Source organism: Orcinus orca, chromosome 21 (genome assembly GCF_937001465.1).
Source record: "Orcinus orca chromosome 21, mOrcOrc1.1, whole genome shotgun sequence".
Lineage (NCBI taxonomy): Eukaryota > Metazoa > Chordata > Mammalia > Artiodactyla > Delphinidae > Orcinus > Orcinus orca.
Genome location: NC_064579.1, coordinates 23,608,709 through 23,623,272, shown reverse-complemented (window position 1 = coordinate 23,623,272; position 14,564 = coordinate 23,608,709). Strand labels below are relative to the sequence as shown.

The 14,564-nt window shown below is 46.7% G+C and overlaps 1 long non-coding RNA gene across 1 annotated transcript in view; it reads right to left on the bottom strand.

Annotated features, from left to right (window-relative positions):
• Window positions 1-14,564, bottom strand: part of LOC117197425 (uncharacterized) — a 55,945-nt gene that overhangs the window by 6,233 nt on the left and 35,148 nt on the right. The window contains exons 4-5 of the long non-coding RNA XR_004478053.2: window positions 13,665-14,103; window positions 2,888-12,544 (exon numbers count right to left, since the gene is read on the bottom strand). This is a non-coding gene — a long non-coding RNA (uncharacterized LOC117197425). The remainder of the gene's footprint in view (window positions 1-2,887; window positions 12,545-13,664; window positions 14,104-14,564) is intronic.

The following is a 14,564-nucleotide window of genomic DNA, read 5'->3' as shown; positions in this document are numbered from 1 at the left end:
TCACCAGGGCAGAATTTTCTTTTTTCTCTTTTGTTCACCAATGCATCCTGGCTCCCAGGACAGTGCCTGGTACATACTAGACACTTAGATACTTGCTGAATAAATAAATGAATGAACAAATCAATGAAACACATCCTTCATAAAAAAAATGTTAAGTATGCATGTTCATGTTCTAGACCAGAAGATTCTATTGATCTCACAACAGAATTGAAGGAATATACCAGGAGGGTTGGTAAATGGAGATATTTCCAGATTATGTTGCTTATTTACTTGATAAAGTTTGATGTTACTATGGCCTGAAAGTTTGTCCCCTCAAAATCCACCAGTTGAAATCCTAATGCCTGATGAGATGGCATTAGGAGGTGGGGCCTTTGGGAGGTGCTTGAACCCCAAAGGTCGAGCTCTCATGAATGGGATTAGTGCCTTGTAAAGCTACCATTGTCTGTGCTTTGCCTGAAGCTTTTCCTGTATTAACTAGAGATTCAAGGTGGGGATGGCGGGAGAGGATGAGGAATGAGGGAAATATGAACACAAACAATAAGAAGCAGAAGAAAATCAAAAGACAATAGAAGACAAAAAGGTGGAGCAGGACAACACAGCTTGCGGTTTATAAAGCAGACACAGCACACGTCAAAAGATCAAACACCCGTGTCAGCCGCTGTTGGTTAAATAGGCTGTAATGAGCTACCTTGGGAAATCTATGTCACACACATGACATGAGTACTATGGAAAAGGAGACCAAGAACCAAACTGTAAAAAATGGGCAAGAATGTCTTTCTAAACTTGTTGCTTAGAAAGGAGACAGATTTTTCAGTTGTATTCCTCTTTATCATATTTTAAAATTATTGATCACTATTATTTTATTACTGAAACAATACAGTAGATGGAATATACTATACGCTTAATGAAAACTAGAAAATACAGACAAGCGTAAAGAATAAATATCTACAAACCATCCATAATTCCACCACTCGGAAACAACCACTGTTGATTTTAAAAGAAGCCCTGTTTTGAAGCCTCAGATAGCTATGCAGGAAACGTTCACCTTTGGAAGAGGGAAGGTCCACCGTGGGGCACACGTGCGGTTAACTGTGTTCGCGTGTTTCTCTGCACGGGCCCTCAAACTACTTACATTAGAATCATCTGGTGCGTTTACTTAGCTGCAGCATCCCAGGCACACCTGTGGCTTCTCAGAATTTCTGGGGCTGAGGTCTGGGCAGCGGCTAATCTAGAAGCTACTCAGGAGATTCTAAGGCACAGTACGGTTTCAACTGCTGGTCCAAACGAACGTTTCCCAAGCTCGCCACGATGTGTGCGCGAGGATCACCCAACGAGCTTGTGAAAGCTGCCGTCCCACCCCCATGAGATTCTCTTCGCTTTGATCATAGTAAAACCCTCATACTTCTGTTACCCAAAGTCTTTCCGGTTGATTCTCTGCAGCCAGATTTGGAAGCCCCTGCTTAAGATCAGTTGTTTCCTATTTTTGTTAAGCCCTCAAACTCTTTGTTCCAATGACCGGGCTTTCAATTAATGTGTAAAACAAGCGAAAGCAATTACTGTTTGAATCAGAGAAATCTGGGCAAAACTTGTGCCCCCCGCGGTGCCCAGAGGTCTCCCCATCCTGCAGCCTAAACACCGCTGCTGGGTGGGGGAGACCCCGCGGGTGACGGCGCACAGGGCCCGACCTCTGTGGTCTGCAGTTGTCATGTGTTTGACGCTCCACAGGGGACACAGCAGAGAGGCTGGCATCTCATAACCAACCCACGAACTTTCACAGAACGGCTGAGGTCTAAGAGGGGTGAGGTCTAAGAGGGGCAAGGCCCAGTTCACACAGACGTCCACTGTGTCTGGAACTCAGTCCAGTGTCAGCGCCAAATGTGACACAAGAGGACAGAATCAAAACGCAATTGCTCCGGCTCTGTAAACACTGTGTGCGCGTGGAAAACATTTGCTCGACGTCCTGTACAATGCTGGTCTCTGAGCGCAAACAAGGGCTTTTCCAGGGAATGGCATCAAGAGAACAGGACCGCAATTTCTAAAACAAAACTAAATGTTAAGTTACCCTTGCCCGCTTGACCCGGTGTCAGTTCCCCAACAGTGCTTTTCACAGTGGCAACAGGAAAATGGTAAAAGTATTTCAGACGGTATTTTGGTTAAGAGAAGGGCAAAAATAAAAAGAAAATAGAGTTCTACAGCAGGGCCTTGCCAAAAGTGCAGCAAATCAGAATTCTCCGGCTCTTCTGGCTTCCTGGGGTTTAATTTAACCTGTGCTTTGGCATTCCTTCTGCCCGCCAGTCTCCCCAGAAGAGGTGAGATGGCTCAATGAACTTTCACGCATTCATACCATCCGGGTTAAGGTACAGAAAACCACATGCTTTTTCTAGCAACTACAGGCATTTATCTTGGCAAAGCCAGTGGAAAGAGGTCTGTATTACACACTAGATCCCTCTCTACCTCCTCAGATGTGGCGGGATCCCCTTAGGGAAGGATGGAACGTTCAAACTGGGGTAGTTGAAGGAGGATTTAATAAAGGGACTATGTACACCGGTGTGGACAGGGTTTAGGAAACCCAGGAGGGACGGCGTAGTCCCTGGGGCTGGGGAACGCGAGCGCCAGTCCTGTGTTCACCCTGGGTGAGCAGAGTCAATGCCAGGGAATAAGGCCGCAGAGGTGGGACCGCCTGAGCTACGCATCCATTCCTGGTGACAGGGAAGACCTCCTGATAACCCAGGAAAAGCGGTTTATGGTTATGGAAACATAGTAACGTTTCGTTATTGCTGATGAGTAGATGCCACAATGCTGTTTATAGTGGATTTGCATGTGAACTTCCATTCTTTTTACGGCTCTCACAAGGTGGTCTGTTAAATGTATAACTTAAACAATTTACCGTTTAGAAGTGAGGCATAGGAGAGGCAGTTCCCCTTAAACAAGGTCTCAGACGTGCGGTGTTTTCCGCTGGAATCCCCTGTTCGTCGGAGTCCTGTCGATAGGACGTGGGTGTGGGGCGAGCTGGTGAGGCAGGAGTTAGATGGCCCCAGGCTGAGCAGCTGGAGTCTGTCCCCCTGAACAGATACTCCAAGACGAAGACAGCAGCTGGAGGGAGGAAGACCTGAGCCCAGCCCAGATAAGAGATAACGAGACCTCATATTCCTTCCCGATTACACACGTGCAGAAAGGCTCCTGGGGGTCAACAGGAGGGGGTGCCACCCCATAGTAGGTGATGTCAACCTACCCATAGGCCTCTGTGCTAGAATCCATCTTGGCTAAGAGATGCACGCACACACAGGGCAGGACCTTGAGACAAACCAAATAGACTCAGAGCCAGACAGAGCAAGATGATTGGCCAGAGGAAACCCGGAAGAACTGCCGAATATAAGTGATTCAAACTACCACGAGGGTGCCACTCTCTGAGTCCATCCATGTGTCTATCCACGTGTACCCTTTTTCCTCCTAATAAATACTTTACTTGTTTCACTGCTTTCCGTCTCTGTGGAAATTCATTTCTACAAAGCCGAAGGGCCAGGGCCTTGTCGCTGGCCGCTGGTCTAGTGGCCAGGATTCAGCGCCCTCACTGCCGCGGCCCGACTTCAATCTCTGGCTGGGAGCCGAAATCCTGCCTCAGGCTGCTTCAGGCCGAGGCCACCTGAGATCAAGGCGTGCAGTGTTTTCCACTGGAATCCCCTGTGCCTAGGAGCCCAGTCCAAGGGACGAGGGTGCATGGGGGCAGGCACGTGGGTTTGGTGGGCAGAGGCCTGGGGAGCAGCGATGCAGGTGTGGAGGACAGGGGGCGGGGATGTGGGCGTCGGGGGGAGTGTGATTACATCTCAGGTTTGAGGGTGCCAGCGACTGGGACCGTGACCTTCACAAGAGCCTCTCAGTTCTGTTTTCTCCCCACCTCGGGTGAGACCTTGGGTTTGCCCTGTGATCTCAGTTCTCTGAGGTGTATAAGAAGCACTGTTGATTTTCAATTTGTTCGCTTTTTACTTGTAAAACCACAGGGGTGGCACCATCCAGGCTGCTTACCTGCTAGCCTGGACCCTGGAGACTGGCAGGCCACGCCCTGAGCTCAGGCGTGACTCAGCTCCGGGCCTGGCGACTCTGGAAGGCTGTAGATTTGCGTCCTCCTTCCGGCCGCAGGTCCGGCCCTGCACAGCCCTGGGGCCCCACCCTGCTCCCCCTACTGGCTGCCTGCTGTGGGTCCTGCCTGTTGGGCGCGCAGACAGCCTCTAGAGCTAGAAAAAACAAAGACGTGGATTCTCCTCTGGGCGCCAGAAGGAACCCTCCCCTGCCAACACCTAGTAGGACCCTGACCTCCGGAGCTGTAAGATAAAGGAAGTTGATGATGGGGTGGGGGGGGACCGGGTGGGAGAGGAGGAAGCTGGGCGAATGCTCTCCCTGCGGGCAGCTCCCACCTGCAGCCAGCCCACCCGTGGCCCCTGGGGCTCGTGGCTTCCTGGGCTCTGGGTTGGGCCGTCGGCCCCCTTCTGAGGGAGCAGACTTCTCAGCAGAGGCCCTTGGCCGCTCAAGCCCTCGGCATCAGCCAGACCTTCCGTCAGGGACAGAGCCCCTCCTGGGCCACCTGCTCGCACGCCCGCCAGCATGCTGTGTGCCTCTCTGTTCACCCAGGTAATTATTCACCCTCTCCTATGGGCCATCGCTGCAACGTCTCCTAGGGAAGAAAAACAAATCCAATGGAAACAAAGCAAAAGCAGATTTTTTAAAAAGAAAAAAGACCACCCTGAGGGCTGTCAGCAGCAGCTTCATAGGTCGGTTCACCGGACTCCAGAGGCAGCTTTTGGGCTTTGAACAATCCCCCTCGGCCCTGAGATGAGGTTAAGACACGCCCGCAGAGAGCACAAAGCTGGGGCAACAGTTCTTTTACCGTAGACTCTTTCCTGCTAGTCTTCCTTCCAATCTCCAGTGGGAAGAGGGGGATAAAACCTAAAAGTGTGAGGTAGGCATTCCATCCTTTAAAATATGCGGATACGTAAAAATCCAGACTTCACATGAGTTTGGAGCGCTAAACCCACCTTGCAAAGGATTCTTAACAAGTCTTCAAGCAAATGGTGTTAAATCTAATTAGGCACAGCTTTAAATATTACTGAAAGCAAAGGCCCACGTACGTGACTACAATAAATGACAGTGAGGCATCCGCTCTATTTAAAACACAGTAAGCGATTGTATTTAGCAGCACAATGGCCGAGGGCGTGGGTAGGGGCTGGGGTGGAGTTCAGGCTGGAATGCTCGGGAGGGCGCAGGGTGGCTTTAAATACAGCTCTTGTGGTTGGGATTAACAGATACACACTACTACATATAAAATAGATAACCAACAAGGACCTACTGTGTAGCACAGGGAACTACTCAATATTCTGTAATAACCTATAAGGGAAAATATGGTGCTCCAAGGACAATGGTGCTTCAAGGACAAAGGACAGCCCAGCCTGAAAAAGCTGTGTTACGGACCCCACCAGACTCTCTCGCCCTCCGCGCCATGTTGCGATGGGAACGAAATTCCTGAGCCCACCTGGTCAACAGGACTGTTCCTCTTTCGTCCCAAATAAGGAAAGGCATCTGCCTTGTCCCACTCCCACCCTATAGAAGGAAGGTGTATATATGTGCCTCGACCAATTGAGAAAAGAAATTTTCACCTCGGACCATTCTTTTGTTCTCTGGCTATAAAAACCGACTAATAGCACATGTTCAGGGTTGGCTATCCCAGACTACTAGGAAGTCGGCCCGCTGTTCTGGCAGCAACCATTCCCGCTAATAAATTCCATCCTCTGCATTCTGCCTTGTGTCTGGAAATTCTTTTCCAACCTGCATTTGGACCACGACAGAAAAGAATCTAAAAGGAATATATATTCAGTTATATACATGTAACTGAATCACTGTGCTGTACAACTGAAACTAACACGGTATTATAAATCAACTATACTTAAAAAAAAATACATAAATAAATAAAGTTCTCGTTCTGAAGGGCGCTCGAAGCTGAGAGCTTGCACACCAGGCTCAGCCGTGAACCACATTTTGGAGGCATGTGTCGTAAGGACACTCTACTCAGCGTGATCCAAAAATCAAATGTCTTTCACGTGTGCCCCTTGTCTACGCATGTACCTAGATGTATTTGTGATAATAAAACACACATTTCTGAAATGTTACTGAATAGTACCTTTTCGTCATTATGCCCTTTCCCAATACACAAAAATTCTGAGTACAAGGGTGGTCCTCGGCCTTTCTTAAGTAGCCACAGTTTATTCCCCTACAACACTGATCTTATTATTCTTCAGAAACTAGGTGAAAGCCCTTTTGTGCTTTTATAAAACTAGTAATTTGTATAAGCACAACTTCATTAAAAAAAATTGGAGGGGGAAAAAACAATAAGCCATAGTAAAGAAGTGATTATAAACTGTCATTCTTAGATCATATAATCTGACAACATCCAAACCAGTACAGACCCCAGTGCTGGTCCTGGGTCTCCAGTTTTTATACTAACACAGGCACCAGGAGTTCTGCCCACCCCATGACCTGGAAACAGCAAACGCTGAACATGTCTGTGTCATTTTGACATTTCTGGGAATATTTCATCTTGAATAAAAAGGAGAAACATGAAATAAGAGATGCTAAAACCTACATATCTTTATCCAAAACCCAAGAGAAAAGCAAAAATACATTTTTAAATATTTCTATTATAATCACTTTTTTAAACTGGAGGGTGTAAACACCAATTGGGCATTATTCATAAACGTGCTTGGGCCGGACTGGCCGAAGGTTAGGTCAATCTTAGCTGCATTTTCACAGTCAAACCTATTGTTTCACACTCAAGTCAGTGTGGTAAACAAGATATTCAGGAAGAAACATCATAGTATTAGTATTAGTTTCCTGCTGCTGCTAGAACAAACTACCACAAACTTCATGGTTTAAAACACGCAAATTTATCACTTTGTGGTCTGGAGCTCAGAAACGGAAAGGGGTCTCTCTGAGCTAAAATCAAGGTGTTGGCAGAGCCGTGTCCCACAGAAAACCCATTTCTTGCCTTTTCTTGCTTCTGGAGGTTGCCCACCTTCCTCGGCTCCCGGGACCCTCCCCCTTCAAATCCAGCCCTGACCACCAAGACTTTCCCGCCCCCCTCTCCCTGGATCCTCCACTCACTCATAAGGACCCTGATGACACTGGGCCCACCTGGGTGATCCCGGCTGACCGCCCACCTCACGGTCAGCTGATAAGCAACGTTTACCGCTTAGCCTAAGGTAGTCATTGTTTCTGGGGATTAAGACTTGGACATCTTTGGGGCCTTACCCTGCTGCCCACAGATGGGTTACTGGTCTTCACAGAACAATGGTCCTGAACAGGCAGATGATCCTGTGTCTTCGTCCAGTATGGGGACAAAGGCACAAGCGTTGCCACTGAGCCACCAATGCCTCCCACTGGAAGCAGGACTGTCCCGACTTGCGCCATCTGTGAATTCCACCCCAGTGGTGCTCAAGGCTCCCACCAAGAGGACCCCTGCATCCCCACTGCCTGTCCACCATCTACTCAGCTCGCGCAGGCATTTCCTGCTTGTGCCCCTCGACCCTCGGAACTCTCAGTCCAGCCCCTCTGTCCCTCTGAGCCACTGTCGCAGTTACAACCTTTAATTTATTACCAAGTGACTTCAGGTGTGCCTCTCCCAGTCGGACTGTAATCTCCGTGGGGGACTGCAGTTCTGTTCTGTTCCCCATTGGAGCTGTGACACAGTTCTAAGAACCTGCACTTAGATGGTGCTCTGGGAATGTTTGCTGAAGGAACGAGCCTCCCACTGAATGAAAATGAGATGGGAGGAGGTTTACAGAGGACGGTGAACAGCTGGTGACACGGGTTAGATGACTGAAGCTGACGGGTTATCAGGATGCAGGATCTACCCAACAGTGCCTCTGTTTTCATCAGTGGAAACTGTTCATGAGACGGTGGTGAAGGGGCCAGACCGACAGGCTCAGCCCCAGCTCGCCCGCCCGCGGCAGACCCTTAAATCCCTGTGCCTCCTCGTTTTCTCTTTTGCAAAACACGATAGTGGTACCTGCCCCACCCTCCCCTCCCCCCCAGCAGTGTAGTGATGGCTGAGTGCACGGTGATCAGTCTTCTTCGGACTTGGGCAGAGCCCGGTGCACTGTGAGCGTCCCCGAGAGCCACACACTGTCCTCGTCAGCACAGCTGTCAGAAGTCCCCACGCCAAAGCCACAGCACAGCCGTCACCCGTGGATCGGCCAGGAACTGGAGTTCACTCGGAAAAGAGGGATGGAAATGTTTTTTAAAGCACGTCAAGGTGGTTTATATAATGTCATTTAATTAACCCTTCAAAAAAAGGACCTAACATCAAGAGTCTCTAAACTGATCTCTAAGGGTCACTAGTGAGCAAAACGAAGGTGTGAGGACATCGTACCTAACATGTCCTCACTCCTTAACCTTCGTTTTGCTCACTAGTGACCATTAGAGGTTTAGGGATCCCTGACCCTAATTTAAGGTCCATTTCAATAATAATAACAAGTCGTCAAGAGTGAACAATCTATTACTTCAAGAGAGGTGTTAGTAAATTTGCTGAGTGGAAATGAACTTACTAAATCATCAGCCCTGGGGATGGAATGAACTGCCCGGGGGCAGGGGAGCCGCAGCGGCAAGACTGTCCACGCCTCGTGGCAGATCACAGGGGCCTTGGGAGGGAGCAGCAAAGAACTCCCAACAGTTTCTCCATTTTATTGGAGAAGCATGAGGAGAGATGATTCTAATTAGAAAAGAACAAAATGCTGAAGGTCCCATACGATACAAGATACTGCATGTAGGGCTAATTAGCGCTTTAAAGAGGAAGTCACCTGTCTAAGCAGTAGACAGTGAGGGCTAACTTCACAATAATCATCTCTGACTCTAACTGGAGAGCTACCCTTTGGAAGCGGAGCTCAGAGAAACAATTTGCAGATAACATCAAAAGAGATTTAATCATATGCCTTCCTATTTGAAAATGTTAGCTGCCGCTGTGCAGACATATCTTATCTACCATACAAAAGATAAAAACTCAGCCCACCCACTATTTCTCCTTCTCCGCAAAAAATATTTTTTCTCTGATGGCTTGTTTTCTAACCAAGAAACTTACTGCTTATGTGGTGGCTTATCTTCTGCTGCTAAAGTATTAACTGTTCAAATGTCTTGAGGTGAGAATATGGAAAAGCGGACTCCTGGGCCCTCTCAACATCACTGTACAGGAAGCTGGGAAATGGAACCCACGTTTTACAACCCAGAGTTTTACAACTCTGGGAATCAGGGGCAGGAGGGGAAGGAGCTAAGGAAGCATGAACGCCCAGGGTCTCCCGCACCCCAGGGTCGCCTGCCCCTCACCCCATCTGAGCGTCCTGTCCCTGCCACACACCGAAGGCAAGGAGCAGGGCAGGGGAGAGAAAGCGGTGGCGTCTCGGGGACCCGTCATGCATCAGGGATGAGGGCCTGGGCAAATCCATGCACCGCTCGGCTGGCGATGCCTACCCCTGTTTGAACTGGTCGTGGACCCTGGCTCTGTCCCAGAGGTAGGTAGGGCTTCCCTGGGCTGATGGGCCTGAGAAGGGGGAGCTGAGACCCCTCTCACATGGCGGGAGGTAAAACTGAAGGCCAGTCTGCGTGCTAGTTCTTTGGCCTATGACCCAGCCTTTTAGCTAAGAGTCGGCCAAGGGGAGGTGGGCGGGGAGGGTGTGGCCACCGTCACCCTGTGTGAATTAGGGGATCCTGCAGGGGACGACAGCAAACCCAGGTGGTGTCGTGGTCTCTCTGCAGCTCAGCCCTGTCCCTGCCCCCACGGGCCTTCAGGACCAGCCTGGCTCAGCAGACCCACTTCCCTCAAAGATGAATGCTGACTGCCCAGAGTCAGCTCAGGGCCAGGTGGAGACATGCTGCCCAGCTGGGTAGGGAGAAGATGTTAGGCAGATGGGGAACGTACAAGAGTCATGAACGTGAGGGACAAGCGCGACAGCCAGTTATCACTACTCTTCTCAACAGTGCACTGGAGAACAAGCCTTTGCAGTAAAATAAAAAATTAAAACCATGAGTTATAAGGGATGAGAGAAAGCAAAGCTATCATTTTCTTGCAGATGATACGATTGTCTATCTATAAAATCCAAGAGAATCTATGAATAAACTACTCAGGTTAATAAAAGTTTAGGGCTTCCCTAGTGGTGTAGTGGTTAAGAATCTGCCTGCCAATGCAGGGGACACGGCTTCGAGCCCTGGTCCAGGAAGATCCCACGAGCCACGGAGCAACTAAGCCTGTGCACCACAGCTACTGAGCCTGCACTCTAGAGCCCGTGAGCCACAACTACTGAGCCCGTGTGCCACAACTACTGAAGCCCGCATGCCTAGAGCCTGTGCTCCGCAACAAGAGAAGCCACCGCAATGAGAAGCCCACGCACCGCAACAAAGAGTAGCCCCCGCTCGCCGCAACTAGAGAAAGCTCGTGTGCAGCAACGAAGACCCAACGCAGCCAAAAATAAATAAATTTATTAAAAAATAAAATAAAAAAAAAAAAGTTTAGCAAGATTTGCAGAGGACAAGAGCAATGCACAAAATTCATATCATTTCTTTACAGTAGCAATAACCAAGTGGGAATTATAATTTAAACTGCATCATTCATAGCCACAGCAAAATCTATGGCATTCATAGTTGCGGCAAAATCTAACAAACGTGCAAGATCTTCACAGAGAAAACAACAAGCGTGTTATTAAAAAATATAAAGGAAGAATTTAATAAATGGGGAAAAATTTCACGGTTAGAAATTTTACCCAATTTCGTGGATAGAAAGATTCAATTTTGTAAGTGAATTCTCCAAAATCTTTAAATTCAATGAAAATTCAATCAAAACTCCATCAAAATATATGGGGAACTTAAAAAACTGATTTTAGAGAATATGTGTAAAGAAATAGCTTAAGAAATGCTTGGGGGCTTCCCTGGGGGCTTCCCTGGTGGTGCAGTGGTTAAGGATCCGCCTGCCAATGCAGGGGACTTGGGTTCGAGCCCTGGTCCGGGAAGATCCCACATGCCGTGGAGCAACTAAGCCCGCGAGCCACAACTACTGAGCCCGAGAGCCACAGCTACTGAGCCTGCATGCCACAACTACTGAAGCCTGCACGCCTAGAGTCCATGCTCTGCAACAAGAGAAGGCACCACAATGAGAAGCCCGCACACCACAACAAAGACCCAATGCATCCAAAAATAAATAAATAAATAAAATTTAAAAAAAAAAAAAGAAATGCCTGGAATGATACACTACCTGTAATTGGCTTCAAAAGAATATGGGGCAGGGGTGGGGGGACCAAGGGGGAGGCGTAGATGAAAACAGATCGGGCATGAATTGATTATCACTGCAGCTGGAATTGGGCTATCCTATTGGGTCTATTTTTGTATGTTTAAAATTTTCTATAATATAAGGTTAAAAAAATTTGAGAAGCAAAAATACCAAAAACTCTTTTTTTGAGAAAAAGCCAAATTGGGAGAATTTACAAGAAAGTGAATATATCAAAGGTACAGTCATAAAGATTGTGACAACAGTACAGCAGTAGAAAAATAGACCAAGGGAAAAGAAGAGCTCAGAAGCAGTCTTGTGTGTATTTGGGAATTTGGTAATCTGATGGTGGTGACGTCACAGGTCAGTAGGAAACACGGACATTCAATATATAATGTGGGGAGACTGGGTCTCTTTATCAGGAAAACCTGTTAAACAAGAATCCTGCTTTATGAATACGACAAATTAAAGCCTAAATGTGACCAACCAAAAACTAGTAGGATGAAATATAGGTAATATAGGATTTTGTGATCACGAACATAGTGTGAAAAGAGAAAGGGGCAGAATAATTAATACAGCATGGTGCCACTTAATGTAAAGTAACACTTTCAAAAATAAGTTTGTATAATGGACACATGTACATATGTAAATTTTTAAAAAAGGAATATAAAAATACAAACCACCAAACTGTTTACCACTGGGTGAGTGAGGACAGGCCTCTGTGTTGTTCGTAAAGGATTCCTAAGCTATATCTATTATGTATTTTTTCTTTTAAAAGGATTAGAAACAAGTATGACAAAATATATAGTTAAATTTGCGTTATGGAAACAATGTGTTTTGTAAAAATTCTTTATACTTTTCCTGTATCTTTAATTTTTTTTCAAAAATGCAAAAAGACAAAGAAATAAGAAATCACTCAAAGAAATAACATCACTAAACAAACTTAGAGTCAAGACAAGCTCTCCCAGGAAAAAAGCAGAAGGAAGAGCTGTAAGGGCTCCAAGGAGAGACTGCAGGACAAGGACAGAGGATCAGGAGCAGACGGAGGAGGAAGAAGCCAGGAGGTGAAAAGCTCCTACAGACGCCATCAGAAGTAGGAGAAGCAGGTGGGAAACGCTGTCCTGGACACAGGAAGCAAACCTGAAGTCACTCAGGTTGCTGAGCACGCACAGTGCAAAGCGGTTAAGTGACTCGGGGGCCAGGGAATGATGTGGAGATGATGGGAAAATAACGTGTGTATAACTCGTGCTCCTAAAGAAAGAAACCAGAAGAGAAAAAAATTAAAGATATGAGTGCATAAAGGTAACTTTAAAAAATGAAAAATTTTTATCTTTTGGCCTTATGTTCCAGGAAACAAAAGTGATACAAGAAGATGGATATAAAATACCTTGATTAAATAACTCAACTTCAAGGAGAGAGAAAGACCCCTGGTTTCTAGAAGGGAAAGTATCAAAGGCAGGAAGAGGTCCAGAAACCAGAGCCAGGGGAGGGGCCTGCAGGTGCCAGGCAGAGGGAGGGGGTCTGTCATAGCCGCTGGCTGGCTCACACAAGAGGGCGGGGTCCTTGTGGGCCTTGGGCAGGGACAGAGGTGATCCACACCCAAGGAACCAGCCGAAGGCAGCTTCTCGAATGCTTAATCATGGGTCTGAATGCCCTGCATTGGATCAAACTCCGTAGGAAAGCTCAGGAAGGGCCCCTAAGGGGCACCAGCTAATCTTTCAATCACTGACAAGACTGGACCAGGGAGCTTAACTGATTTTTCCAATACTCCACAGCTGATTAAAGAGAGCCAGAACTCCTTCTAGCTTTTATTGGATTCTTAATCTGCTGCTCTTTGTTGGAAAGATCAAATGTATAATATTTGTAGTTTTCTCCATTTATTTTTTAAAATAATGTATTTAAAAAATATTTTATATCCATATATTTACACATAGATTATATATCATAGAAAATATATAATATAGAACTATATAGAATACTATATACTATATATAGTATAGCTATATATTATGGTTATAACATATGTAACTATAATACTATATACTATTATGCTATATATACTAAATATTTTATATTCAATATACTTTATATACAATATAGTATACATTATACTGTATATATAGTATTCTACATATTATATAGAATATATGGAATATTTAATACATTCTATATGTCATATACCATATGTAATATATAATTACATACTAAATACTAGATAATACAAATTGTTACATAATCTGCTACAGAAGTATACATACATACATAACTATACATATATATACATATACATACATAACTATACATATGATAACCTAAAATATATAACGCATGTCATACGCATGCATAACTGAGAACAATGTCAGCGGCTCACCTGGCGGTGCCCTCCTTGCTGACTCGGCCAGAGGGCATTTCTGCGTCTGTATCTTCTTCCTTCTATTCTTCAGCCGTCTCAGTACCTCCGACCCCTCCCCAGGAGGCTCTTCCGCAGCCTCCTGTCTCCCAGGGTTACACTAGCTCCATCCGTGACAAGACCTCATTTCTGGCACTTCTTTCTCTTTCCTACGACGTTACAGTACATCAAGCTTGGAGCACCGTTTCCCCAGGGGTCACTCCCCCGTGGCCTCTGCGGGACATTCTGTGGCACTTGGCACTCGACCACATTGTACAGATGAGGTGCAGACATTGCTTCTCCTCTGTGCCTTCGGAATTGTGCTTCACAGGTTGAGAAAAATCTTACTTAAATAAACTCTGTGAGGCTGCGATTCAAAGCAGGAAGCAGCTGCAGCTGAAACTTCCTACTGGACAATCATCTGTTTAAACAGCAAGCAGCAGCTTGTGAAATCGAAAGTAAACGCAAAGATGCCTTTGGACAATGTACCAAAGGGACTGAAAACCAATCCTGCTTAATCCTTCTAAACGCTGCATCTCCCCAGCAGGAACGCAACCTGCCAATTAGGGAAACAAGACAAACACAATCCCTTGGGGCTGCGCGGTGAAGGGGGACAGGTGTATTTAATGAGACCTTTGAAGGGGAAGCCAGTTGCAGGCCTAACATCTCCGTGGGCAGAACAGGGAGAAGCCAGCACCCCAAGGGGAGAGAATGCCAGGAAGTGCCAGAATTATGCAAACGGTACGGGGGAAGCTAAAAACAGACCTTCACAGGTAACCTCCTGTAAGGAAGCCCATGGATTTCCTAACAGAGTCAACACAGTTGCCCTGCCAGGCACCTGAGAGCATCTGGTCTGAGGTGGGAGCAGCCAGCCTCAGCCGG